Here is a 23851-nt window from a genome sequence, read left to right as displayed (position 1 = left end):
AGGAAGAAGATTAATTAGAAGATTACTGCAGTGATGTAGAAACTAAATTATTTGAGGGCAAGGGCTGTGTTAATTCTGTTTTTGCCCCCGTGGGCCTTGGCACAGTGCATTTCAGGTTCTAGGTACCTAATAAATATTTTTTGAGTTGGATTGGGGTGAAGGAGGTCTTGACTAGAGTGGAGGCCAGGGGCCTGGAAATCAAGAGGCAAGAAATTATGAAAATCAATCAGACAGGGACCTGAGGAAGAAGGAGAAAAGAACGTAAACACCAGGTTCTGAACATGTGTGAATGAGAATTAGTGACAGCCCGTAAAATAGAGACTCTCCCAGCACAGGGCTTGGCCATGGGAGGCCTTTAATAAATAATTGTGAGAGGAAGAGAATAATGAACAAAGGGAGTCACATTAATAACACTGGGAGAAATGATGAGCTCAAGCTTGGGAAGCACTGTTACAGTCCAAGGATGGGGCATCCTCTATAGGAATGGAATTGGGGGCTAGGAGGTGGCTTTCACCTCTGGTACAGTGGGAGTGCGGAGAGAGTGGAAGGAAGGATCTTTCCTGGGCCTATTCTCTCCCCACTCTCTCCCTTGGACTAATCCACACTCATTGTTCCAGCTCTCACCTCCTGAAGAGAATCTCTCATCTCTGATTTGTCTTTACTCCTTCCTTGAGCTTTCATTCCCCCCCCCCCACTAGTGATTTAAATCTGCAGAGCCCTACTATGGCTTCAAATCTGAAACCTGTAAAACAGAATTTCAATCTTTGCCTTCTAAAAGACGTAAAACCTTTAATCACAGAGATTTCACAGTCTTTACAAAACATAAGAACTGAAAGGTATACATAAAACAGCTTCTACATTTTGCCATCCGCTTTCTCATTAAAATACATTTTAGTCCCCATTCTGATTTTTTTTTTTTTTTTTTTTGCCCTTTACAGCTTTTGAAGACAATGAGTTCATAGACATGGTAGGTGAAGAATAAGGACATACCAAATACTCTGTAGAATTATATGCCCCCAAGAACACATTAGCACTTGTAAATTAACGATTCTTCTGCCTTACACATAACCTGCAAAATGTTCTGATAAATGTGATAAAATTCCGTTCATAAATTTTATTATTTGTACCCCAATGAACAGTTCATTGTACATGGTTAGGCTGTGGACTCATATTACTGCAAGTATCACTAATAATAGAGTAATAATCCCATGAACCACTAACTCCATTAGACCAGAGCTATGAATTACGGTAGAAATATGAACTCGTCTATTGGAAGAATGAATTTGTTGATTTTTAAATGAAGACATCAATATTCCCTATTTCCAAACTGTTTTTCCCCTCTCTTAATTTTTCTTGTACAGTACAAATAGGTTTTATAATCCTCTAGTGGTTTCCTTTATTAGCGAAGCATACTGATCTGTACTGTTGAGCTAAAAGACAATATTAGAGATTATAAAAAAGATTTAGTATTTTGAACCTTTGCACTGTTCAAGCTCCCAAACTCATTCTGGATGAGGATCAATTTCAATGATACTTTTACTGCTCACATAATGGAGGTGTGTGGGGCCAGCACGAAGGGGAGCAGTGACAGCTGTGGTCACTGAGGTCACTTGCCACCTCACCATGCTTCCCCTGACCTGAAACTTTCCCCCCACCCAGGTCTGTTCCTCCATCTACGGCAGAGGGTTCATGATGGTACATTATGTGACCTGAGTAGTTACTGACAGCTGAGTGTTGCAAATCCAGGGAGCCTTTTTAATAAAGTGTCTATGATAGGAATCCTGGGCAAACGGGTAGTAAAGATTTGTATTCCTTTAATTAGCAGCAGGGTGTCGGTTGTGGCAAAGTTTAGTTAAATAACTAAATGCAGATTCTCATTCACCAAGGGGATAAAATCAGTTGAAGCCCAGCTTGTTTATTCTGCCTTTGACCCGAGATAAGATGGTTGTCCCATCTTATTTTCTGCTGGAAGGCAGATTACCCAGGCATGCCGATGGCTCACTTAACCTTTCATCTCCCTGGGTCTAGTTGACTTAAGGCCACGCAAGGGCCTAACATGCAGATGATTACCCAGACTCAGTCTCTCTCCTTCTTCACTTTGCTAGGGAATGAGGCCTATTCCTCTCCAAAAATAAGTTTCCATCATCTTTAAATCATGATATACTTGAAATAAAATTCAAACCTCTTTCTGTGGCCCTGTGGTCTCCACTGCCCTCCTGAGCCCGGCTCAGCCCATTCAAACCAGCTCCCTACTCTGTGGCCACACAATTTCTCTGGTAAAATGGCTTCTCTCAGAACATCTGGCTCTTCTCCCCTCGGAGCCTTTGGACAGCTCTTTGTTTTACCAGACATACCTTTCCCTCTTTTTACTCTACAAGACTCCCTCCTTCCTTCTCAGAACAACCAATCCTGACCCCCTTTTATTAGCCAAAGCACCACCCTCATGCGCGACCTCCTTCCCCATCTGCTGTCTTGTCTCCTTCATATCACCTAACTCCATTCTGCTATTTGTGTCTGTTGGCCCACCAAGGCCCTGCACAGGACCCACTCTCTTAGGATGACATTGTGAGCCTTTCAATCACAAACATTAATTTTCTGTCTTTCCTGCCTGTGGAGCTGTGGTAAGTGGGGATAAAGGGATATCTGAAATAACACTTTAAACATGAGCTGGCCCATGCTCTCAGGAACTGGCGCCATGACCATGAGCAGAGCTAAGGTCAGCACATCCTCCTACAACAGGGGAGGAGCTGGGCCAGGACCAGGCTGAGAAGAGTGCTGTCCTCACCCCACCAAGGCAGGGGCAGTGTTTTCCTGGAAAACAATTCCAGTTCTGCTCCAGTTCTGGGGCAGATTCAAAGGTGCAAATTCCAAGCCGTAGACAGAACCATGATCCTTTTATTCTGAATAACTTAGTGTTACTGAGCACCCACTATGGCATTAAAAAAAAATTGCATCAAATACTCATAAGCTATCCTATGATTCAAGCAATATCATTTTTTGGAGGGAACTTAGAGGAAACCAGAAGCATAACTTGCTGTGATGAGTTGTTAGGTAAAGGCAGTTAAACGTCAGGGTCAGCTTTCAGAAAGGAGCGTCCTCATTTGCTGTGTTTGGTCTAATACCACTTTTTTCAGACAGTAATTAGATAGCAGGAATCTGTCACCAGCCAATGATATTCCCCAACCACCAAGCCAAGATGTCCTCTACCCCCTTGTCTGTGTGGCACCTCCAGAAAGTGTGTTTCGTAGTTATTTGAAAACAGAAGTAGAAACTGAAATGTTATCTGTCACCATGTTCCAAAATTAATTCAAAATGGATCAAAGACTTAAGCATAAGACCTGACACAATAAACTGCATAGAAGAAAACACAGGTACTAAACTTATGGACCTTGGGTTCAAAGAGCATTTTATGAATTTGACTCCAAAGGCAATGGAAGTAAAAGCTAAAATAAACAAATGGGACTACATGAAACTTAAAAGTTTCTGCACAGCAAAAGAAACCATCGACAAAATAAAGAGGCAACCAACTGAATGGGAGAAGATTTTTGCAAACAGTTCCTCCGATAAGGGTCTAATATCCAAAATATACAAGGAACTCATGAAACTCAACAACAAAAAAAACAAACAACCCAATTGAAAAATGGGCAGAGGACCTGAAGAGACATTTCTCCAAAGAGAACTTACAAATGGCAAATAGACATATGAAAAAATGCTCAACATCACTAATCATCAGAGAAATGCAAATAAAAACCACAATGAGATATCACCTCACCCCAGTCAGAATGGCTCTCATCAACAAGACAAATAGTAACAAGTGTTGGAGAGGCTGTGGAGAAAAAGGAACTCTCATACACTGTTGGTCGGAATGCAGACTGGTGCAGCCGCTATGGAAGGCAGTGTGGAGGTTCCTCAAGAAATTACAAATAGAATCACCATATGACCCAGCAATCCCTCTCCTGGGTATCTACCCAAAGAATCTGAAAACATTTATACATAAAGTGTGCTCCAATGTTCATTGCAGCTTTGTTTACAGTGGCCAAGACATGGAAACAACCAAAATGTCCTTCGATAGATGAATGGATAAAGAAGTTGTGGTATATATACACCATGGAATACTATTCGGCGTTAAGGAAAGATGATATAGGAGCATTTGTGACAACATGGATGGATCTTGAGAGTATAATGCTAAGCGAAATAAGTTAGACAGAAAAAGCAGAGAACCCTATGATTTCACTGATATGTGGTATATAAACCAAAACAACAAAAGAACAAGACAAACAAATGAGAAACAAAAACTCATAGACACAGACAATAATTTAGTGGTTACCAGAGGGTAAGGGGGTGGGGGGAGGGAGATGAGGGTAAAGGGGGATCAAATATATGGTGATGGAAGGAGAACTGACTCTGGGTGGTGAACACACAATGGGATTTATAGATGACGGAATACAGAATTGTACACCTAAAATTATGTAATTCCATTAACAATTGTCACCCCAATAAATAAAAAAAAAACAGAGGTACAGTTGACCCTTGAGAAACACAGGTTTCAACCGCGTGGGTCCACTTACACGCAGATTTGTTTCAATAAATACAGTTGTCCCTTCACATCCATGGGTTTCGCATCATTGGATTCAACCAACCCCATTTCAAAAACCGTATTTTCACATTCCCAACCACCGATTCCCAACTGTGGATTCCCAGCCAGAGATCAAACATACTGTTTTTGATGTGCAGTTGGCTGAATCTGTGGATGTGAAGGACACCTGTCATTAAGTTTTGGGGGAGTCAAAAGTTATACTGTGGATTTTTGACTACAGGGGGCAGGAGTGGGCGCCCCTAACCCCCATGTTGTTCAAAAGTCAACTGTATAAGCTTCTTGAAGCCAGAGGTTTTGATTGTGTTTCTCATTGCAGTATCCCAGCACCTCAAAGAGTGCCTGGCTCCTAGAGGTCCTCCATATGCATTTGGTGAATGAATAAATGATGAATGAACATATCAATGTGGAAGAATGCTATTTGGATGGCAGACGTGGGTATCAAGGATTTTCTTCCTGCTCTCACTCAACATGAGATTTGTAATCAAGACACAGACTTGAAATAACGAGGACCAGAATGTGGCTTGGTTTTACTCACAGGAAATTATTGAATCCGCTAGGAAATCATTCCTACTAATCTGTGAATGTTTCCTACAGATATGGGAGTCCTACTGAATCTCTATGACCATTTGTAAATATGTGACTCACTGAAGCCGAGAGCTGGGGCCGCCTTTCCTATCATGCTGCAGGTCTCTGCTGGGTCCCTCTGCTGGGGCTGTGTATCTGTGAACACTCCGTGAAAGGGCAGGGCCGGGGGCATGGGGAGGCAGGCAAGTCAGGGCTCAGTTATGTTCATAAAGCATGTGTTCTAAATTACACTCTATTCTCCACAGCCCCGTGAGACCCCATTCACCCAACCATAGTCTGTTCTCTTGATTCATGTTCCTATTTAAAAAACGCTATTGATAACCTTTTGCTATGTCAGCCTCAGTCTCTTAAGAAATGCACAAAACAGAAAAATCACGTATCTTCAAAGCTCTGGAGCCTTAACTGATGAAGATAAGCAATAATCTCTCTTGTTTCATTCTTTCTCATAATCAACTGAATTAATTTGTATACTCATTTTTATTTGAATATGATGACTGCAAAAATTTCAAGCATAACCATCTACGACTTTTCTTAATGGCATAATATTCTGGATTTTGCAAAGAGAAAAATACTATGTCTTTAGCTTCTACTAGAGCAATCATATTCTGTATCCATTCTAATTTTTTCTCCCATCTTATTTTCTCTCTTTTGGCAACATCAGTGTCATCTGTCTTTGGTAAATTTAAAGTCATCATTTGATTTCCAATAGAAAAAAAGTTACACCTAAAATAATCTCCAGTTTCAAACATACTTATCAAAATGAAAATGCCAAAAAGTCAAAATTATATTCAATAGAAAAATTAGCCCAGAATACTTACTTTCTGTTCATTTCCTAGGTTTCTAATTTAATAATTTTGGTAATTTTAATTTATTTCAAACCTTCAGTTTGTGCTGAACATGGACAATATAAACAACCAAGCCTGAAAATTCAAGTTAAAATTCTCATTTGGGAATTTACATTTTCTGGATTAATTGTCCACACTGGCCAAGTAATTTGGGTAAATATGGTTCTGCTTAACTTTTCTGGAGGCAGAAAGAGTCTTTAATTCAGGATCCTCACCCTGAGTCCCACACATTTGTGTTTATTACTCTATTAAGCTGTTTACTTACTCATGGTGAATTACATTGTATGAGAGCAGAAAGGACAAGATGGAAAAGAAGATAGAAATCTAGCCTAGAGGAGCAGTTCTATTCCTCCCTGAGTCCTGTGTCAGTGTGGTTGGGGCAGGAGAAATTACAATCTTTTAAAGTTTGGGTTTTTCTCCTAATCATTTAACTTTTGAGAAAGAATCAACTAATACCGAAAGGCAATATCCTTTCAAAATATTTGTGTTTCATATATCTTCCTGATTATCTAGTTATATGAGATATATACACCTCGTTATCTGGAGTTAAATGGGGTGTATGTGGTCATATGGAGTTATATAGGGTATATATGGTGGTTTGGAGTTACATGGAGAGGGTGCCAAAAAAATGTGTACACATTTTAAGAAAGGAAAATTGTATTAAAATTGTAATACTCAATATAGACCGATAACAAAAGATGAATACAAGTCACGTTTGACTTCTGCAATTACAAGAGGTGCTCAAAGTGGTTACCATCAGCATCCAGACACTTCTGATTACGGCGAACTACTGCTTGAGCAACGTTGACCAAAGTGTCCAGTTGTATACATTTTTTTGGCTCCCCCAGTATATAGTTATCTGGTGTTACGTGGGGGATATATGGTGACTCAAAGCCTGCAGTAGATGTGGGGGTGGGCAGAAGGGAGGGCAGGAATGTGCCAGCAAGTTTCAAAGCTGAATGGATGTAACCAGCCTGTGGCCATCTCAGTAGGGGGGAGAGGGGGGCCTTGGGGAACATATTTTGATTAATAGCATTTTAATGCTAATTTAGGTTTTAGCACTCCAGTGCTCAAAGGCTCTGGTTGTTCTGATAGAAACAAGACTTCTCCTTCACAAAAACAAATCGATGATTTTACAGATTCCAACTGGTGTCTTTCAGGACAGGAAGTCAAAAGCCAGGTGTGTGTGCGTCTGGGCAGGCTGCAGAGGGGGCTAACCTGCAGAGCAAGGCTCTAGCATCGCCAGTGCTGGGAGAGGCCTCTAGATGGTGCAGGTGAGTCTGCAGCGAGGGAAAGCCCCTCCGTCAGGACTGAGTTTCCCAACTTACAGACAGTACGGAGCAAGCAGTCAAGGAACAGTTCCCGGGAAGCCCTTTGGAACAGAAGGAAAGTGGGGCTGACAGCAGAGAGGTGGCTTGCCCCAGGCAGCTCTGCTGGCCTCCAGCATCCGCTTCTGAGAGCACTGCCGCGTGGCCACCTGTGACACCTGGTGGCCCAAAACAGGACCGTGTGGGCTTTCTTTACAGACCATCTTCTGCTTGGATTAGAAACTGACCATCCATCAAGGTCCAGGTAAGCCTTGGTCCTTCTCTTTGATTTTCTAAACTCTTAGGTTGGGTGTGAGACTGAGGTGTCAGGGGCTGCAAAACAGCCTGAGTGCATTTTTGAAATGCGTGTCATATTTGGGTTGCGTTTGAACAAGCTTTCCCGATTACTGTACCTCTGTGCTACCAGTTCTAAGACCTGAGATTGTTCCTTTGTTTTCAGGAAAACATAAGAAACCTTACTTTGCCATTCGGTTAGTGAGCTAAACTCAGTATGTGCTTAGCAGGGTTTCAGATTTGGCCACTGGGACAATGGGTGTCTCCAGAGAGCGCGAAAATGTGTTTCTCAGATTTGCCCGATAGTCTGGTCACAGGAAGGCAAGCAGCAGCTGGGACTTTAACTGAGCTCTGTACCTGGGCCCCACCCCTGAGTTCCCACAGTGCCCTTTAAGAGACCTTTCAGGGACAGTTCTGAGTCAAGTCTGAGACCCGAGGTCATGACCCCTATGGTGGGGGGCAGGGAGTGAGGGGGTGGGTATGTGTTTCTGATGACTGAGACTTTCATTTCCAGCCAAGAGGTTCCTCTCTTAGCTCTGACAGATCATGGAGTAGTTTGAGCTCCTGCACAAGACTGGCTCTGATCTCCCAGCATTCTGCAGCAATCACTCTCGTACTTTGGAGGCTACAGGTGTTAGGGCAGGGAGAAAGGGGGCAGCCTGGCAGAGAGGACAGCAGATGAGGGTTCGAGAGGGACCGTTAAAGCAATAAGGGGTGGGGAGTGAGATGACAAATCAGCAGAGCAGAAACCCTGTCAGTCAGGGGAATTGGACAGAGTTGGTGGAACCCTGGGATATGAGATGACAGGAATGAAGAACGGAGAGAAGAGGGGAGCGTAGGAAGACCAGGCCCTACTCCTCTGCTCTCCAGCTAGCCGCTACACTGTGGTTCTGAAGGTGCACTTCTGAGACTGGTCTAGCCACGAGTGAAACTGCAGCCACTTCAAAGCATGAAAGAGGTAAAAAAGCTATAATGGACTAAAAAGAGAAAAGGAGTCAATTCAAGTAATTAAGATAGAGAATATTTCTTGCCCGACTTGATGTTCTGAGATTTCTAAGCCATAGCCACTTACAACCTTTAAAGTCACATTTTGACAGAGTCCACAAAAAAAGAGAGTTCCTCATCAAAGTTGGAAATTTGCATTTGTCCTGAGGATGTCCCGTGTGTGCCCTTCATCACTGGAGAAGATTGGGGGCCCTAGTGAAGACTGGTTGAGGTGTCGGCTCTGCTCTGCTCTCTCTCCACCCTTAAGTGAGCCAGGCTGTACTCTGTTAATAGAGATGGTACATTTGGAAAGTAATGCTGGAAGCACATGTCTTTGGGAGAAAAAAGTAAATAAAATTTCCCTGAAATGTTTGATATTCCACTTGGTGGGCACTACCTGGTTTCTAAAAGTAAGAAGCATTTTCATTTTGTTGATGACACATACAGAGGGTGCCCAAAAAATGAATACACATTTTAAGAACGGGAAAAAAAATGTATTAAAATTGTAATACTCAATATATACCAATAACAAAAGATGAGTACAAGTCATGTGTATATATATTTTTTGGCACCCCGGTGTTTGCGAAGCTCAGAAGTGTCAGGGGCTCACCCTTCTTTCTTAAGCGTTTTTGTGTCTCTGAACCTAGCACAGCACCTGCCACAGGCAGCAGTCCAGTGTTTGCTGGGAAGTGAAGACCGACCTGGTCTGACACCCCTTCCCCATGTCACAGGGTACAAAATCGAGTTGACTCTTTTAACTGGGGAACATCTTCTCGCCCAAAGTTCCGTAGGTCTCAAAGGACCACAGATAGAAACCAGGTCACCTGAGTCTCCTTCCTGGGTTCAGGTGAGTTTTGTGGTTTCCCAAAACTGGACTCCATTCTCAAGGAAATGCCCAGGACCCCAGCTTCAAAGACTCCAGAAAATATGAAATTCAAACACAGTAGCTATAAACAGGATGGCATTTTGGAAGGCAGCCCGATGATTAAACGGCTTAGCCCCTCAGGTGGGTTCCCTCCTCAGCCTTGCTCAGTGTCCTGCCTGCACGCCTCTTAGCAGCTTTCCTCCTGGCCCTGGGTTTCTCAATTATCCCAGAGACACCTGCCTGCTCCTTCCTTTGATGCTGTTTTAGGCTCTGCCTAGGTAATTCCACTCTAGTTAATAACATCATTAATTAACTTACATTAAGCTCACTTAGCGCATTAGATCAATTAGGAAACAAAGGGCCAGCCCCTGCCTCTGAGAGTGCCGCCATCACAGCCTACCATGCTCTCCTTTAATTTACATATCATGGGCAGGACTTTTTAGTCAATCCCCAATTATTATTTTCTTAAAAAATAAAGCAAAGGAAGATAAACTGTTGTCCAGTCATGTAACTTGTGGCTTAAATTTCTATAGCACTTTACAAAGCATTTTCATGCATGGCTTCCCTATTTTCCAAATAAGGAAATTGAGGCTTAGAAAGGTTAAGTGACTTGCCCAAAGCCATATACCTAATAATGATTATGATACCCATGACAGCTGACATAGGTTGCATACCTAGAATGCCCAGGCATTGTGCTATATAACTTGTAATTAGAAGGACTAAACTAGAATTTTTGTCCATTGCCTCAGACTAATATGTTTGCTTCTGTAAAGACAACTGGAGAAGGTGCCATGACAACGACAGGTAAAAGTTAGGGTAGAATGAGTAAAACTTCCCCTTTGCATATGTCATTTTCCCAGGGTTATGTCAGCCCAGACACCACACTATTTGGTGGCCTCCTGTCCTCATCAGAGGCAAGGGCTAAAGAGGAAACAATCTCTGTTTCCTTCTTTGAGGAAACAATCTCTGTTTCCTTTATGAGCTATCCAAATAAAGGATTGGTAATAGAAGAAATACTGTAGAGGAAAATATGAAATCGCTGTTTGTATATAGCATAAACATAGTCAAATATCAATAATTTCAGGTGATTCAATCTAATATAGTCTAGTGACTCAGGGAAATTTTCAAATGACTTTTGGGGTTCAGGAAACCCAATAACTCCTTGGCCTCTGTTAATGCAAACAATTGAGACCAGACTTAATTTTCCATCATTGTCTGTCCTTAAGGTAGTCACAAAGCATTGCCCAAGGGTTGTTAACCCTATAATCAAAGCTAAGGAAAAAGCTTTGCCCTGGGTCTTGGCAGGAAGGTGGACCAATTATCAGATGGTATATACAGTACTCCTACAATCCAAGGTGCCTTTAGTCCCATCATCCTCTCCTGCACATAGTGGGCACTCAGTGAAAATATGTCCAATGAATGAATGGGATCCTTTGTGTCAAAAAAAAAAGGTCACCAGTTGTTCTAATCACACAGTGGGGGGAAAAGGGCTGCCCAAACAACTCAGTACCTTTAATCAACAGGCAAACAAATTCCAGTTAGCCCAGCTACCCTCTCTGGGTGCAGAGACACGTGTTATTTCTTAAAGCCTGGGTACCCGGGGATGTCACACACACTTTTTGGCCACATGATGTAACAGACACAGCTGGTGAAGCTGGAGACCCTCGCCCTCTGCCCAGGTCCTCCTGAAGTTCCTTGTGCACATAGCTAACACACGTAACTAACCAGTAGGCCTTTGCTTTCCATTTCTGACAAATCAGATCACTGTGGAAAATGGGTGGGTGGTAACGAGCCTCGCACAGGGAGATGCGTTTGCATTGATAGCCACAGCGGTGCCACCTAGCAAGCTCGTGTCATCTCAAGTCACTTCACCAGCCAGTAAATCAGACTGTGCTCTATACATGGCAGGAAGGTGCCTTGGCTTGGGAGCCCTGATGGGATCAGTAGTAGACCAGTAACAGTCACAACTATATTGTCATTACTAATACCGGCGAGGCCCAGAGTGCATGGAAGCTAAGCTGAGCTGCGGTATTTCTAGATCCCTTAAATGCTACTGTTAAATGATACCATTCAATGACTGGATATAAACAACTAAAAGGTGAGCCCAAATACTGAAATAAGGTATTAGTCTCCTGGAAATAATAGGGAGCTAATTCTGCCAACAACACATTAATCCTGATATAAAGCACTTTGTTAAGATTTAAAGAAAGACACACAAATCTAGAGTGCAAATGAGAACTGAGAGGTCACCGTTTTGACAACTATCAGACCAAATTTTTTCTTTTAAAATATCCATGTTGCCATATTTTCAATTCCATCTTCCTTAAACTTCATGCACAGGAGAGGGAAGAAGGCAGGATTTCACAGTGGTTTTAATATACATTCATTCAACATATCTTTCCTGAGCCTCTGCTGCATGGCAAGCGTCATCCTGGGTACAGTGACACGGCAGCACCGTGGGTGAGAGCAAACATCTGCTTTGTGAAGCCTACATTCTAATGTCGAGAGAAGCCACAGTACAAAGATAGAATGTAACTTCAGAAACATCAGATTCCATGAAGAAACAAATAAGCAGGGCAAGCAGAGAAAGTGCTTGGGATCAAAGTGAGGGGGACCTCTTAAGAAAAATGATATTTGAACAAAACCTAAATGAAATGAGAGAGTGAGCCAAGCAGAGGCCCCAGGGATGGGATGAACCTGAGACATCCCAGCACCAGCAGGAAGGCAGTGTGGCTACAGCAGAGGGGAAGGTGGGAAAAACAGGAGGAGATGAGAGGAGAACGAGGAGCCAGAGCATGCGGGGACAGAGTCCAGGCTGGTAAAGAGTCCAGGCTTCCATGAAGGGTGTTGGAAGGGCAAATGAAACTGTACATTAACTCCTGGCAGAAGTTTAGCCACAATGGTTAATGCCTCATGTCGGCCTGTGACCATCAGTGCCCATAGCACTTCAGTGGTTACTATATTTTGAAATCCATTCACACTACACCCGCCTTGAGTCAGATCTCCAGGTAGCCTCTTCCTGAGAGGGCTGGTCTGGCTGCTATATAGAGGAGGGTGGGCGGCAGGAGAAATTGGCGTGGCGGTGGAACGGTCCCTTTCAATCCAACATCTGTTCTCTTTGCAGTTAACAAATGGCAAAGGGGCCCTTTCTGAGAAAAATTTTAAAGACTCCAACTTGAAACCCACGCGTACATTCTTAAAAGTGTCAAACTATAAAGAAAATGCTCTGACTCTACATTCTTGTAGAGCCAAACACTGTCTTCTACCCCTTTGCAGCCCTACCCCAAATTCCCACAGTCAGCCCAGAGCCCACAGCTCCGAGCCAGCTCCACTCACTCCCCATTTCTCAGAGAAGCACTTCTCTGAGGGGAGAGAGATGGAGTTGGGCAGACAGAGAAGCACTGACTCGTTCACTGAGGAAGCCTCCTCTTCCAGGTGTGCCATTGGGGAACTAATGTAGAGATCAATTTCACACCACAGACCTCGGGAGAACCCTGGCTGCACTGCTCTGTCCAACATGCACTGCCAGCACCTGGCAAATTCAATGTCCTTCCAAGTTCCAGGACCATGGAGATCAGTTGGGCAGGAAGTCAGCCTAGAGGAAGAGACCCTGCCTGTCTCTGAGAAGCCCAGGGCAGTGAGAGCATAAGGAGGGGTGAAGGAGGAGCTGGGTATCTGGCCAGGCTCCTGACTCTACAGGAAGGCCCAAGACCACGGAGGGTGGTTGGATGGGATGCAAATGTCTATTGGTTTGGCTGATTTTGTTTACCTGGTAGATATAGTTTTATGGTGTAATATTTTTGATTGAGGCACTATGTTCTTGCATAACAAACATTACCTCTGGCCCAGAAAAACCTTAATCCTTAAAAATATTGAAATGCACTGTACTTTCTTAAAGGCATCTCAGAGGATTCTTCAAGATTCATTTCCTTCAAGATTTAATTCTTAATAATGGCTGGAAATGGCTGTTTCTAAAACTTCCTGTCCATAATGAAGAAAATTGATCAGGGTGGACACTTTGAGGGTGTGTCTGTTTAAATTCTCCAACCTCTGCAAACAGCTAGCATCTCACCACGGGGTGCCTCCAGGAAAGGGAGCAGTGGCCACTGGGCACCGAGTAGCATTCGTAAACAGCACAAGTCAACTGTGCATTGTTAGATTTGCAGTGTGGTTTTCTGCTAATGGATTCCTTTATGGGCGATAAAATTTAAATTCAGCAGAACCCTTTTTAAATTTTAGTTCATTCTTAGATTCGAAAAGAGAGAACCATCCCTAAGATATGTGAACACACTGCAGTCCTCTGATTAATCCCCATGGCCTCGGGCAGAGGCCAGCCCTGTTCCTATGACCACTGTGATCTGATCAAATGTCTTTGTCCCCCCTTTAACACTTATGTAAGCAGTTTCGCTCCTCATTTTATGGACAGAGGAAACTAAGGCAGGGATGGGATGTTCCAGTGCCTTGGGATACTTGGTTTTGAGTGAACTCCGAAAACCAAGAGACCAAACTTTCTGCAAAATTGCTGCCAGTTGGTTTCCAATGTGAAATTAACACATGAAAGTCATTATCTAAACAGACCACACACAGCCAGCTCTCTGACTTGACTTCTGAGATTGGCGTGTGTGAGAGAAATGGTGCTTGAGAATATTACTGTGATGATTATCGCAGTTGTTGCTTTTGAAGGCAAATATTTATTTTGTGAAGATTGCAAAACCAAGAACAGTAGAATGTGGAGCTCCTCCTTGTGTTTACAGAATAAACAGAATTGAGACACTGACAAATGCAGTGTCCCTTTTTCTCTGAGGAACTGGCTCTTTGCCTCCTGCGGCATCAATTCCCTGAGATTGGGGCCTCTGGAGATGCAGACCTCGGTCAGCTGAGCACCCTTCCACTTGCCCCTGGTTCTAGGCAGGCGATCACAGGCTCCCGGAGTGTGGGCTGGACAGTGGGTTTGCAGGGCTGTCCTTCCAGTTCACCCCTGTGGCCTGAAGACTATTTCTCCAGGACCTCTCTGAATGTTTTCTTTGTTAAAATAGAGAGGCCACTGCTTTTACCACAGGATCATGTGCCCCAAATCTTGCTCCAAGTTTTGTAAGAAGATCTAAAAGAAATAGAAGCAAACCTGGTTCCTGTTCTCATGGTGCAGAGTATCAAAAAGAAGAAACAGGACAAGTAGCCACATAGTCACGCATGAACAGAAAGACATATTCACATAAGAAATAGAAATAACGGCACTGACCACATTGCACTGTATTGTAGTCTCTTCAGTGTCTGTGTCCTCCGTCACCTCAACTGTGCTCTCTTTGAGGACGAGGAAAGTATCTACATAGGAGTACCCCTCTAGCCTCTAGCACCTAGCCTATGTCTGGCACATAGTAGGTACTCAGTAGGTGTTCATATAAATCAACCTTTATGGGACACTTATTACCTTCAAATGTTTTCACGTAATCTGCCTAACAATCCTGTAAAAGAGATTATCATCACTGAGGTGATTTGCCCAAGAGCTCTCTCCTGCTAAGTGGCAGGATTTCTACCTAGGTTCATGGACTTCAACTTGGTGTCTTTTCCATGAGCTCCTTCCGAGACCAGATCCAGGATGAGGTGTGCTGTTGCAATTCGAATTTAACTTTACGTCATCACCATGTCAGGGGTAGAGCACAATTTCTACCTAGACAGATGTCTGAAACCCCAGACATCTCTGAGCTCCCCAGATCGCTCAGCAGACATCCTTGCTGGCTGGGCCCCAGAGCCTACACAAGTGTTGTTTGGGACAGTCAGATGCTGGCAGCTAGGGCACAAAACAGAACCTCGTCTTTCTGTTCCCCCAAGGCCAAGAACAGGCCCCGCAGCCTCACAATGAAAGCGTCAGAGACCCAAGACAAACCAGGTCTGCTGCAATGTCAGGGACCTTTCTTCTCTATGTTGGGCTAGATGTGTCCTGTTGGGTTTCAATTAGAGTGGACATGGCCAAAGGAGGTGGGCATCGCTTGGGAAAGGATCCCAAGGGCTGGGGCAGTGTAGGAGCACAAGGGGGTAGGAGCAGAGTTTCCAGCATCTGACAGACATGGGTCTCCATCCTGGCTCCTCCATATGCTGGTGATGGGACTGTGGACAGTCATTATTGGGTTCCCTGAGAAAGGACAGCATTACTCACCTCATGGGATTATTATGTGGATTTAAATCAGGGGAGGCAGGGAAAGCACTTAGAACAGGACGGGAACACTGTAAGTCCTGCCAACACTCTGTATACATGCGTGGACTGAATTTAATATTGTCAGCAAGGCCTCTACTTATCAGGCATTCACTTTAGTTTCGCGGAGATCAAGTCCATCTGATCTGTTCGTCTTCCCCTCAAACAACCTATCCCTTTGGTCGGGATCCTGAATACTAGTGGGACCCTGCAGTTAAGGCGGGCTCCACCAAGAGGACAAGACAAGGTCTGCAAGCCCCCTGGAGAACAGTGTTTCATTGCCACCCCCACTAGTGACATCCCTACCACATTCTGGCAACACAGGCCTTTCTGCTGCTCCTCACACAGCTGCAAGGTGCTCCATCTGCTGTTCCTTCTGCCCCAGATGCTCTTGCCCAGGGAGCATCTCTGTGTGTCTCATTCATTCCCTTCGGGTCTCTGCTAATAAGTGGCCTTATCACAAAAACCCTTCCTGGCCCCACGCTGTGTAAAATAACAGCTCCCACCCCCAAACGCCTGTGTAGAGATTTTATCATTAGATCACTTATTATACCCACAATATAACATAAATATCATCATATGTATGTGAGCCTAAACTTGCTGGGTACCTAACCAATCTTTGTTTAAAAACATGGGTCATTGCAGAGCCCAGAGCCAGGCGTGCCTGCCAGAGCTGGAGAGGGGGATTTCCTTGTGTGTGCTTGAGAGCCTCACAGGGAAGTTTCACATTGCCCTCCCCTGCAGAGGTTTCGGGATGTGACACTCAGGAGCCTTCCTGGGATTCTTTCATTGCAGATCTGTCGGGAATCAGTGAAGCAAATAGGGAAGAGGAGGAAACGAGCTAAGGTTAAAGAACAACTAGGATACATCAACATAGTTGGGTTTCAGGTTAAGAACACAGAAAGTAGCAACAGACTCGTCCCCTCATCCCCACCATCACCTCCACCCACCTGGAACTTTACAATGGCTGGTGTTATTAAGTGCAAGTGTCCACATTTATCACGCATACCCACAGCAGCTTTGGAGGCAAGTTATCCTGGCTCTGTCACAGGTAGTAGGGCTGCAGTCCCCGCCCCACCTGCCCTCAACCCCCACATGCTGCAAGTCAGAGCTCAGGCCTGGTCATGGGCCCATCAGGGAAGCAGTTCATGTGAGATGGTTATAATGAAGAAACTTCATTCAATGGACCAGTAATTCCAGAGTCCATCAGGGCACCCGGAACCACAGCGTCTCCTTCCTAGACACGCCTTAATGGCTTTGGCCTGTTGATTACTGTTCTCTCAATTCTGCAGGAGTGCCCCTCTGGGACTTCAGTTCTTGCCATCTATATCCTTCATAATTAATCTAACCGTGGGAGGGAGGCAGGAGGGAGTCTTCCTCCCCACAACCCTGTATCTCAGCAGCCTTGCTCAGCTTCCTCTAGCCCCCTTCCCACCCTGTGGGATTTCTTTCCCACCCTTCCCTTACTGGTTCTCATTCATCATGTTTTGGATAAACAGCTCCTCTAAATTCTGCAGTCCCTGTTCTAGAATTCCTGGGGTGCAGGATGCTTTACAATCACTGCTCTTCAACTCAGCCCCAGCTTCTATGGGGTGCTGTGAGGGGTGTGTGTGTGTGTGTGTGTGTGTAAAGCAACAACCAAAATAGCTTGGGATGTGGCTGGGATCGGGCTGAGGAAGAGGGAATAGTGAGGGGCCGACGGCAGCCGCGTGTGGGCCCTGACCAAAGAAGGTATTGGAGGTGGCAGAGGTTCACCCCACCTAAGGATAGGCAAATCTGGTGCTCACCTTCCCTTACTGCATGATACATTTACTTCCTGCATATCTGGAGTCTAGGCTGCAGGTTCTCCCTTAACTACCAGCAGGATAGGGCTGTTCCTTAGGCATGAGTTCAATACTTGGGAGGCATGATAAAGAAATGCAGTGAGAGGGAGGGAGGGGCCTCGGCATCACTGGATAGTTCAGCGTCTGTGAACTGTAGGTGAATCTTGTTTGCTGCAACACTGAACGTTTTTTGAAGCTGGCACTTCTCGGCTTACTAAATACACATCTGAGCCCTCATCGGAAATGTCTGTTCCTCATGCACCCCCGCCCCCTGAAGAAAACTCTTGAGAGTTAATGGTTTCCTTTTGGAAAGCTTTCAAATTGTATTCATTTGAGTTTACATTATCTGCTTCCTTCTGCTCTGTGTGTGGATTATTCTCCTGTTGGGTTTAATTTAACCAAATTTGCAGTTGTGCTAACAAATTCATTGATGCCTTCCTGCTTTTAGAATGGAATTTTCTGGCTTTTCCCTGGCTTTACAGATAGACTGTCTCCATACTGAACTACTCCCAATGCTGGGTACTGTTTGGTGTTCCTATTGCTTCAAAACCCATCTCCTCTCATCATACTTTCCTGCGTTGCAGATTCTAACAAGTTAGTTCTACTATTTTAATAGTTAAAATTAATGATTGATAAAATCACTGTTAAAAACAAACAAATGACAAAAAAATACTTCTCCTAGTGCTGTAAACCTCAGCGTCTATCAGGGAGATCTGTGTGTTCCATAAACATGAAGATCCCCTGGAGTCCCACTCTTTAGAAATTCATTGTGAAACCGAGCCTTTTTAAAAACATTACAAACATGCAGGCTAGCAAAGAGAGCCAGAAACTGCCAAGTTCAGTCTTTTTGTGATTTTTTTCACTGAGCGTACATGTTTAATTAGTCTTAAAGAGAGACCTGGACACCTAACAAGAAGATGATTACTGGGAACCACAGAGATGTGCTGGGCATTTTAGGCCTGAGTAGTGTATTCTACCCCTTCAAACACCACTCCTATACTCCGCCAAGGCCCTTTTGTACTGCAGAGACCAATAATGGGTTTCAAAAAGATACGGCTCTTCTCAGTAAAGACAGTCGCCCAGCAGACCTTACCCAAAGGCTCGACCCTCGCAGCCCAGCCTCTGGGGACCTTTGCTTGCCTTCCTGTGCTGGGCACTTCCCTGGGCTGAGGCCCTTGCAGTAGGAAGAATGACTGCATTGCACCCCAGTTTTATCAGATGAACATGGTTGGGGTTCCTCTATTAGAAATTGGCTCCGTGTTATCTATATCTGTAGATGACATAAACCTTGTCTACGAATAAGAATAAAGACATGCCATTCAGCTCTAGTTCATCATACAGTATGATGTCTTACGTTTAATAAGAGCTTAGAAAGCGATTCGTTTGTATGAATGAGAGATTGAGCAAGAAAAGAAAACAATCAATGGTTTTCTCCCTTTCAGCAGGAGTTATACTGAAGCCCAGAAAAGCCCTACTGGCCTTTCACAAACACTAAAATCCCATTGCCACTGTGGGCTCTAAAGTCTTCTGTTCATTAGAGAGAATCTTCCAGGCTTCCTCAGCAATTGAAACAGCAAAGACTCTTCCAATGAAAAGGTAAATGTGTGTCTTCAAGCTGAGGAAACAGGTGTTGGAAGAGGGGACTTGCACATGCGCCAAGTCCTTCATAACCTGGAACCATTTTTCTATTTAAAGAATACTTAGGGCAGGCTCCTCAAAGAGCCAAAGGTGAAAGGCCACCAGTCCTCTGAGGGAGGCCATGAGGGCAACACTGAGTAGCTCTGTACGCAGACCTCGTGGCCAGAAGTCCCGGCCACTTTGATTCACTTTGGCCTTATCCATTCCAGGAAAGGCAAGGGCAGGCCAGTTGTGAATTACCAGCCTTATCAGCGCAGGTTGTTAACCTGTTGTCACAGCACACTTACCTCCACACACGTGAGCTCCTTCTTTCCTACTCTGGGAAGTAACATATTCAGGGCACCCTCAGATATCTGTTCACCTCACCCAGCACCCAGGTTCAGGTTTCTAAAGCTATTCTCAAATAAAAGAACCAGAATCCCTTGGAGAAATGGCTCATTCTGGAGCTGGGAAGGAAAAAATGCATGATGAGATTGGGCAACTTATCATGTCCAAAAGCAAAGATGTATTCAGAAAAATGGGGGTATGTCAACAGGACACAAGAATCAATGGAAAGACCTCCCAATTGCCAAAGCTGGACTACTTTTAGCAATAAAATAAATAAGGTAGTATTGGATTATAATCCAAAGTTTAAAATAAATGTCCATAGAAATAAAGGATTGAATGAATAAATAAATTGAATGAACGAATAAATTAATGAATGGAAAAGAAACAAATCTCCGCTACCGAAGAATTTGAAGTAAATTATGTAGATAGTCCCCTCTCAAGGGAGTGGAACATTATTCCCCAGCCCTTGAGTAGCTGTTCATGATGCCCTCCTTCCAAAGACAACAGTCTGAAATGGGAAAAAAGTAACTTTGGAGTGGAAAAGTCCCACCGACACTGCCTCAGCCAGGTGACCAAGGTCAGTGTCAGTAGTGATAAGTCAGGTTAATAGTATGTACTCTTGATAGGATGTGATGAGATGGGCAGTTTACTTCTGTGGTCTTTTTCCCCCAAACCTATAACCCAGTCTCATCATGAGAAAAATGTCAAACAAAACCCAATTAAGGACAGTCTACAAAACATTTGGCCAACACTCCTCAACACAGTCAAGGTCATCAAAAACAAGGAATATCCGAGAAACTGTCGCAGCCAAGAGGAGCCTAAGGAGACACGATAACTAAATGTAATGTGGCCTCCGAGATCAGATCCTGGGACAAGGTAAAAAAGACATTAGGTAAAAACTGAAGAAATCTGAATGAAGTATGGACTTTAGTTAATAACAATGTCCCAATAGTAATTCATCAGTCATAACTAATATATCATACCAATGTAAGAGTTTAGCAAAAGGGAAAACTAGGTGTGAGGTATACAGGAACTTTCTGTACTATAGTTGTAGCTTTTCTATAAACCTAAAACTATTCTAAAGTAAAAGGTTTATTTTAATAAGAATCCCTTGTTTAGACTCAGATACTTCCTCTTTGCTCAATGCAATTTTCCACCACCCGCAGAACAGCCCCCGCCTGGAGCTAAAACCATCTTTCTGGAACACGTTCAGAGGCAGGAGAGCCTAGAAGTCAGAATGGGCCCTGGAGCCAGACCACCTGCATCCAAATCTCAGTCTTCCCGGTCGAAAACTCAGTGACCTTGGGCAAGTTCCTAACTCAGTGCCTCAGTGTCCTCCTCTGTAAAGTGGGCATAGTAACACCTGCATTCTTGAGGACTACATGATTTAACATGTATGTGGAAAATGCTGAGAACAGTGTGTGGCACGTGTGGCATGTGCTCCATATATGTCCATCTAATTCTTTTATCACATGGCTCCTTGGTAGTCTGAATAATTACTTATTACCTTCCAAATTAGGAATAGGGTGGATGTTCTGTCACTTCGCACTCGCCCCCTGGCGTCATCTAAAATTCTGGGGCACTGGCCAACGAGGCAGAGCCTCTTGCCCACAAAATAAAGAGCTCCTTAGCAATGAAAACCTCTCCTCTCCTTTTTGAATGTCAACCCTTCCTCTATAGGAGCAGGTGGGTGGGAGGAGCCAGGGTCCTTCCCTGCAAGACGGTCTGATGGCCTCAGAGAGCTGCTCTATCTCACTACAAGCAGTTAAAGGCTGCTGTGACTTTTCTAACTTGTTCAGGAACAATTTCATGGCAAGTCCTGTTATGGTCTCGTCTGTCGCCAGCAGAGCAGCCAGCTGACTCTCCCCTTCCCTGCATTCCCACACCCACTCTCTCAGACATCACCTGCCAAAGGTATGGCAGGTAGACAGTGCCAGGCCATCTTTTGCTGGACCAATCAGTTTGTGTCCCCAGGCCATTCCCACCAGCCAGCACTGGGCTCTAACCAGGGGCTTTTCTGCCAGGGACTTTTCTACCCTCCTTATCTCCCAGGTCCCGAGCCCATGCTACCCAGCTCTCTCCCAGGCCTGTTGGTGCCAGCCACCCATTTCCTGCCCTGGGATCTGTCACCTTGCTTCTGGGACTGGGGTGGGGGCAGGATGAGCTGTGCTCACATGTCCACTCACATGTCCACTCACTCCTGTTCCCATCCTCTCAGCCCGCACTTAGGAGCGCCTGCTATATGTCAGGCCGGGGCCCCCAGGACAAGGAAAACACAGGTCCCACCCTCACTATTCTGGGCTTTTCCTTTTCTCCCCCAACCCAGTCTCCTCCCGGGTCTGTGCCCAGGAGGCTGCCCTGGGCTGCACCAACAGGCTCCCTTACCCTGTGGCCGATAGTTGGATTTGGCCAATAGAAGGACCAAGTGGGAGGCAGAGGGCAAAAGGAGGCTGGTGTCAGTCAGGGTGTCTGTGCCACTTGTTCCCTGTGCCTCTGTGCCCGAGGCCTATGTACCCCTGGCTTCAGACCCACTCGCCCCATTTGCCCCTTCAGGCTTAGAGGAGGTACCAGATCCCGGGGTGCTGTACCATCTCTTGCTGCCCCCGAACCCTGTCTACAGGCAATGTCCTTGCCCTTGGGGCTGGCTCAGAGAAAAAGCAGATTCAGGGAAGGGTGTTGCTTCTCTAGGTGAGGTGTAAAGGTGATGCTCATTGAAGGAGGATACAGAATGGCTGCCCAGGTGGTTCAGGGGATGACTGAGTTACTGCCTCTGAGTCCTTCTAAGTCTCCACCAGAATCCTGCCAGCTCAGAAAGGCTAAAGCCCACTGTGCAAACGGCAGGAACTCAGTGTGTCCCTGGGGAGGCAGCTTGGGGGGTGGAAAGAGCTAGAATTCCACCTTTGCCACTTATTATTAAGTTGGTACAAAAGTAATTGCGGTTTTGCAATATTTTTAACCTTCTAAACCACAATTGCTTTTGCACCAACCTAAGAGCTGTGTCAAGTTCCTTCTCCTCCTCTGAGTCTCAGTTTCTTGATTGGTAAAATGGGAATAATGTCGACTTTTCGTGGTATAGATTGAAACAATGCTTGCATGGAAGGTGTCCCAGCTTTTCACACAGAATCCACGATGAGTATGTGGCACCTTTTGTTTTTATTATTGCTCTTATTTGGAAAATGAATGGATAGATCTTGCCTCCCTGTGGGGGAATGTTGAGCCTTCTGTGAACAGATGAGGCTTATAGCTCCATACTTAGTGGATAATGGATAAGAACTTTGTACTAAAAAACGTCCCGGGGCCTGATCTTGCATCCCTAGAAGTTGTTGAGTTATTTACATAAAACCAAAGGCCGGTAGGGCATCCAAAAGAGCCCAATATTAAAGGGCCTTTTAGAATTCTAATTTTTTTTTTTTTTTACCATGAGATCGAAGCCACGCCTGTGGCTCCACGCCAGACAGTTTCCAGTGTTTGGAGTCAGTGTGGAACGACCAAGAAGCTATGGCTACTGTGTGCAGCCCTGGGCTTCCAACAGGCTGTCAGGAAACTGCATTCCTCTTTTTATTCCCCCAGAGGCAGCTGGCACCTTGGCAGGCAGGGGGAGAAAATCACTGAGAGTTCCAGGAGCCACGGTTGCCAGGCTGGGACTGTTCCAATGCAAAGCCGAGACGCAGAGGCGTCTGCTCCCAGCCAGAGGTCAGGCCCAAGGTGACCTCGGGCACTAGAAAAGGGGCTATGCCGAGTCCTGGCCTCTGGGTCTCCCTCAGGATTGAGCAGCTGTGAGGTTGGGACTGATGGCTGCTTTTCTGGCTGCACCACCCTCCCTCCTCAGACAGACCTGAAGGAACCATTTAGCTTCTGATGGCCTGTTGTCACAAAAGGCAAAGAGCTGGTCTTATAAACTCCTGGCAGAGCACCCTCAGAGGAAATACAGTGGACTTGGGACACAGGTTGCTGTGCTCTGGGCATGCCCAGCTCAGAAAGCTCTAGATAAAATTCTAGAAGGCCAAGGGGAGACTAGCTAGCCAGCGTGGGGCAAGCGCAATACAGATGGAGGAAGAGATACAGACAGCGCTTCCCCAGCCAGGGCTGGCCTTGCCTGAGGCCACCTCTGCTCACCTCCTTATGGGTCTCAGCATCTACTTTCTGGGCCATTGGCCATTGTTTGGTCATTAACAAATCAACTGGATGTTGTTTGTTTTTCAAATTAGCCAGACAAGTTCTCACTCCAGTGTAATCACAGCCGAAGCTACAAGACTAGCAGAGTAGGGGCAAAATTCATCAACCTTGTTCAGACACAGGGCTTGCCAACGCTTGGCATGCAGGGCCAGACATCCTGTTCTGAATCAGGGTTACATTCTCTCTTCTGCTAGGCTGCCTCAGCCTGACCGGGCCCTGC

The 23851-nt window shown here is 44.9% G+C and overlaps 1 protein-coding gene across 1 annotated transcript in view; it reads left to right on the top strand.

Annotated features, from left to right (window-relative positions):
- Positions 1-7353: 7353 nt before the first annotated feature.
- The window catches only part of EDAR (ectodysplasin A receptor), a 91881-nt gene continuing 75383 nt past the window's right edge, over positions 7354-23851 (top strand). The window contains exon 1 of the mRNA XM_081068825.1: positions 7354-7599. The gene's annotated coding sequence lies outside the window, so the exon portion shown is untranslated. The remainder of the gene's footprint in view (positions 7600-23851) is intronic.

The sequence above is a fragment of the Rhinolophus hipposideros genome, assembly GCF_964194185.1.
Source record: "Rhinolophus hipposideros genome assembly, chromosome: 12".
Classification (NCBI taxonomy): domain Eukaryota; kingdom Metazoa; phylum Chordata; class Mammalia; order Chiroptera; family Rhinolophidae; genus Rhinolophus; species Rhinolophus hipposideros.
Note: the sequence above shows the minus strand (reverse complement) of the source record. Positions and strands in the feature narration are given on the sequence as shown.